General features: G+C 35.5%; 1 pseudogene; it reads left to right on the top strand.

The window, feature by feature from the left end:
- Positions 1-4,978: 4,978 nt before the first annotated feature.
- On the top strand, positions 4,979-5,520 carry LOC139020320 (D-aminoacyl-tRNA deacylase 2 pseudogene; annotated as a pseudogene).
- Positions 5,521-6,159: the final 639 nt, after the last annotated feature.

Below are 6,159 nucleotides of genomic sequence, written 5' to 3'. Positions count from 1 at the left end.
TTCCACCGTTTGGTCTATTTGCATATTAGCCTTTTATTATATAGGATAATACAAGTGTGGGTGAGGATATGGGTTAATGAAAACTTTCTTATGCTGCCAGCAAGGATGTAAATTAGGACAATCCTTTTGGAAAATAAAAATCTTTTAAGTATGAACAATCATATTTCCTGCAACTTAGCAATTCTACTTCTAGATCTATAACATAGAGAACCTTTAAACATGTGTACCACAAAACCTACACAAGAATATTTACAACAATATTTCTCTTACTAGTGAAACTGTAAGGCAACCCAAACATCTATCAACTGGAGAATTATAAGTAGAATATTGAATAATTACACAATGGGATGTTAGATTACAGTGAAAATAAACACAGTTTTATGAAACCACATGAATGAGTTTTAAAACTGTTGCATGATAAATCATAAAACTATTTTTTTAAAACAAAGATATGTTAAATACAAATTTCAGGCAGTTGTTACCTATGTTGGAAAGGCAGAAAAATGGAACCAAGGAGAAACAGAACTACTGAGACCACACTATTGATGATGCTTTATTTCCTAACTAGAATGGTGGGCTCATAAGTGTCCTTTTTGTAATGCTTTATCACTTGCATTAATATGTACCAAGTGTTACACAACTAAAGTCATTTTAGAGTTGCACATAAGAACAAAACAAAAATGATCTGATATAAAATAAAGTTCTCTACTGTACACAACACAGACTATTATGCTTCTTCTGAATTTACAATAAAAATAACTGCCTCTCTGTATTGTTTTGTGAAGAAATTTCATCTGCAGGTGCCAATAATACAATTTTACATTTTTATTGAGGTAATAACACAACATATTACTAGTTTGAATGTTTTCTTCTGAGACAAACGTCTTGGTAATTAGTACTACCAAATCAATAAGAAAGCTTAACTTGAGAAAGTGGAAGAGAATTATCTTTGCAATACTGTTAAAATGAAATATAATTTTTCAAGACTCCCATTACTACCAATATGTTAGAAGAGCAGAGTTGAATGAAGGCTTTTGGCCTCTAGAATATTGTAATTATTTCTTCTAAAAATAAAGGAAAGCAACTCCATTCTAATTTAACTGTATAAAAAAGATTAAAATAAGGATTTTTTATTCCAAAGCCTTTAACACACATTTTCATTTAAAAAAAAAGAAAAGAAAAATTGTGAACAATACTTAGATTTAACCATTATAGGATCAGGATCAGGCACCACACAATTATAAGTATTGTTAACTTTCTTATTTTTTATTTATAGACTTCCACAGTTCTTAAGACTCCTTTCAAAGTCTTACAATTATTTTGTTCTAGAAGTGCTTCGTTCAATCTGTGTTGATATTATGATTTTAATTTGCTTTTAGTTTGCTTTTAGTTTGCTTTTAATATGATTTTAGTTTGCTTCTAAGAAACTATCTTGGACTTTTTCTTGAATATGGTCACTTTCAGCGTCATGATGACATTCTGCGTCGCTAACCCTGACTCATAATTTAGCAATTATTCTCCATCATTTAATAAGAACCATGATATATCTGATCTCAGGGATGAGTACATCTTCTAAACATAAAACCCACGAATTATACAATATGGATAAGACAATCAATTTTAATGAATAAAAATATAGAGAGAGGGGGGAAAGAAAATCAACAGTGTCTGATTTTAACACTTAATAAGTGATGTAACCATTCTCTGAATGAAAACTAGATGGAAGTATGAAATAATTCGGAGACAAACCAGAGGATGATACCTAGTACTCAAAACTGAACTTCAAGTTAGGGCTAAAATTTAAGACTCAAGTATATAGCTGAAGCTTTAGATGTGGAAGAATTTTCCCAAGGAAAAGTTAAAACTGAGAAGAGATCTAAAGAAAACTATGATAAACCCAGATACTTAGTTTTTGTTTTGTTTTTTAATGTTTTATTCAGGTATAGTTGACATACAATATTATATTAGTTTTAGGTGTATAATACAGTGATTTGATATTTATAGTTTTAAAGGCTACTGTGTAGTTCCATAACACTAAGAAGTTTGATTTAGTAGTCTGGCTGAAACACAAGAACTCATATTTTAATTAAGTAGGTATCTCTGGACCATACCTTAAGAGAGGCTAAAGGACCAGGAGAAACTACTCTTTTGTTTCCTTGTGTTTCAATTGTTTGTATACATACAACCTGTCTCACCTCATTTTCAAAGTAGTTCTATACATCATTATTACATAAACTAGGAGCCCTGTGCACGAATCTGTGCACCAGTAGCTCTCTGCGGGGCTTAGCTGCTCCGTGCCTGCTGCCCAGAGGCTCTCTGCGGCCCAGAGGCCCATCCGAGGCTGGGCGTTCTGTGCCCTGGCCTGACCAGAGGCCCATCTGCAGCTGGGAAATGCAAATGACTTTCCTCCCTGTTCTCAGGAACTCTGATAAAGGGCTTCCTTCCTCTTTCTCAGCCGGTTTTCATCCCTGTGTCTCTGTTAAGTGCCCCTCCTGTCACACTATCCTCCACCCCCTCCACCCTCTGGATACCCAAACTTGACCTTGTCCAGGAGTCAGGGGCCACTCGACTCTGCTGAGCTTGCTGGTTCCTTCTCTTCTTATGCAGGCGTTCCGTGTCCCAGCCAGGCCAGAGGCCCATCCGTGGCTGGGTGCAGAACACTTGCCTCGTCGCAGTGGCAACAAAGTAAGCATTCTGCCAGGCCACTCACGCTGCCCGCTCTCAGCGGCTGCCACCCCAGGACTGGGGGACTCCGGCAGGGATGAGAGGACTGGGCGCCACCATCTTATGGCTATGGGCGCCGCCATCTTTGTGATGGAGTGATGGGTAATTTGTATATTCCCCCTTTATTAGATAGGATGATGGAGTCTTAAATAAAAATGATATGGAAATGGGGTTGCAAGTATTTTCAACCATGAAAGAATATGTTATGTAAAAGAAAATTATACCTAACTATATACTTGAAAACAGCTAATTTAGTTCAGCATAACTTTAACTGTAAAGAATTGTACTTCAAAACACATAAATTCCATATATGAAAATTATTTCTCTGAGTTATGAGAGTATCTTTGAATATTAGCTTTGATTTATTATGCTTTGCAGATAATCTTTTATGAATTGAAGGTTTATGGCAACCCTGAACTAATCAAGTATATTAGCACCATTTTCCAATGGCATTTGCTCATTTTATCTCTGTGTGTCATATTTTGATAATTCTTATAATACTTAAAACAATTTCATCATTATTATTATATTTGTTATGATATATAATCAGTAATCTTTGATGTTACTATTGTAATTGTTTTGGGAAACTATGAATGGTGTCCATATAAGATGGCAAACTTAGTTGCCTGTGTTCTGATTGCTCCATTGACTGGCCATTCTCCCTCTTCTCAGCAACCCTATACCCTGAGACACAATACTATTGAACGTAGGCCAATTAATAATTATACAATGACCTGTAAGTGTTCAAGCAAAAGAGTTGTGCATCTCTTACTTTAAATCAAAAGCTAGAAATCATTAAGCTTAGTGAGGTACCTAAAATAGGCCAAAAGGTAGGCCTCTTTCACCAAGTAGTTAAGTCGTGAATTTAAAGGCAAAGTTCTTAAAGAAAATTAAGTGTGCTACTCTAGTGAACACATATATAATAAGAAAACAAAACAGCCTTATTGCTGATCTGGAGAAAGTTTTAGTGTTCTGGACAGAAGATCAAACCAGCCACAACATTATCTTAAGCCAAAGTCTAATCCAGAACAAGGCTCTAACTTTTTTCAGTTCTATGAAAGCTGAGAATAGTGAGGAAGCTGTAGAAGAAAATTTAGAGCTAGCAAAGGTTGATTTATAAGATATAAGGAAAGAAGTTTCCTCTCTCCATAACATGAAAGTACAAAGTGAAGCAGCAAATGCTAATGTAGAAGCTGCAGCAAGTTATCCAGAACAGGTAACTGAGATAATGAATGCTGGTGGCTACCGTGAACAACAGATTTTAGTGTAGGTGAAATAGGCTTCTATTGGAAGAAGAGCCTACCTGGGACGTTCATAACTAGAGAGGAGAAGTCAATGCCTGGCTTCAAAGCTTCAAAGAACAGGCTGACTCTCTTGTTTAGGGGCTAATGCAATTGGTGACTTTGAGTTAAAGCCAATGCTTATTTAGCATTCTGAAAATCCTAGAACCCTTAAGAATACTGCTAAATATACTCTGCCTGTGTTCTATGAATGGAACAAAAAAACCTGGATGATAGAACATTTGTCTATAACATGGTTTGCTGAGTATTTTAAGCCCACTGTTGAGACCTATAACTCAGAAAAACATGTTTATTTCAAAATATTACTGCTCATTGGCAATGCACCTGGTCACTTAAAAGCTCTGATGGAGCCCTGGCCAGCATGGATCCCACAGAGCATTGGCCCATGCACGGAAGGGTCACAAGTTCAATTACCGGTCAAGGGCCCATACCTGGGTTTGCAGATTTGGTCCCAGACCTGTGCAGGCAACCAAAGGATATATCTTTCTCACATAGATGTTTCTCTCTCTCTCTCTCTCTCTCGCTCTCTCTCTCTCTCTCTCGCCCTCTCCCTCTTTCCCTCCCTCCCTCTCTTCCACTCTCTCTAAAAATTAATGGAAAACATATCCTTGGGTGAAGATAAATAAATAATAAATAAATAAATAAATAAATAAATAAATAAATAAATACAAGTTCTGATGGAGATGCACAATGAGAGTAATGTTGTTTTCATCCCTGTAAACACATCTATTCTGAAACCCATTAATGCATTAATCAATGAATAATTTTTAATTTCAAGTCTTATTATTTAAGAAATACATTTCATAAGGCTATAGCTGCCATAGATAGTGATTTCTCTAATGGATTTGGACAAAGTAAATTGAAAACCTTCTGGAAAGGACTCATTATTTTAGATGCCATTAAGAACATTCATGAGACCCTCAGCCCTTGGGATGGTCACCCGAACCGCAGCCATGGCTGAGAGATGCCAGACATCTCAGGCCCAGGAACTTCTGCAGCAGTGCCTGCACAGCCAGCTGCAAGTACGCCCTGCCCAGGGAGAATCCTCAGCCCAGTGGTGGAGGTTCAGAGATGATTAGTGACCTATTTGCGCTTTGTCAAGGGAAATGATAAAGAACTTTCCTCCCAAATGATTAATACATTTAACAGTGATTAATACTCTGTTAAATGTGAATGTAAGTGCAACAGGAAATGGCAAACACATCTCTACATTGGGTCCCTGGCAGTATCTTATCATCTCTCAAGTCACCAGAGTGTGTGTGTGTGTGTGTGTGTGTGTTGAAGGGGTGGGGGAGTAAAAGGAAAAAAAAAAACACCTCTGGAAAATAAGAAGAATTAGAACTTTATTTTGAATTTGTGACTGTAATTGAAGAGGAATTAGTGCTAAAACAAGTGTGCTGAAGCTGGGGTTGTGGTGGAACATGGCACTTAAGGGAACAGGCAGGTGTTAAAGCTGGATACCAATGGACCATACACTTAAGTTTTGAAAAATTAAAACTTAGTTTCTATAGTTGTTTTCTGGTATAAAAATGTTCTGGACTATAATTAGATTTTCTTCTTGAATATACTAATCTGCAGAATTTTTAGAGAAGAAAATCTTGAGTCTAATCCATAACTGTGCAACCTGCTAGTTAGATGACCTTGCCAGTCACCTCACCCCCGGATCTCTGTCACCTTTCAGTCTACTTTCCCCTATACATCGATTCAAAATTTTGAAAAAAAATGCTTTTCATTTATTTTATGGTCATTGTGTAAATGTTCTTAGAGAGTTGTGTTTAAATATTTTGCAATGAAGAGTTTTGTACAATCAAGAAAATTACATTTCTTATATGCTCAAATGTATGTAGTATGTAATAAAAATAATTATTTTGTATTAAAATTAGGTAAAATCAGCACAACCCAATTATAATTTTGTCAATTTTGTTTTACTGTTTCAGTTTTTTATATTTTAAATAAAAGATTATGTACATTACTATTTCTTTTAATATATATGACATGTAACAGAAATATTATTTTGTGTTATAATATTACTTTGTAGTGATATTCAAATGCTTTGAATTATATTAAAAATCTTTAGTTGATATAGTAACACAGTATGAGAGATTAAAAGTTGTTTTTATTTAACATGTCAATG

This window comes from Myotis yumanensis, unplaced genomic scaffold, assembly GCF_028538775.1.
Source record: "Myotis yumanensis isolate MYYU_CA2020_CCGP unplaced genomic scaffold, mMyoYum1.0.hap1 SCAF_1, whole genome shotgun sequence".
NCBI lineage: Eukaryota > Metazoa > Chordata > Mammalia > Chiroptera > Vespertilionidae > Myotis > Myotis yumanensis.
Note: the sequence above shows the minus strand (reverse complement) of the source record. Positions and strands in the feature narration are given on the sequence as shown.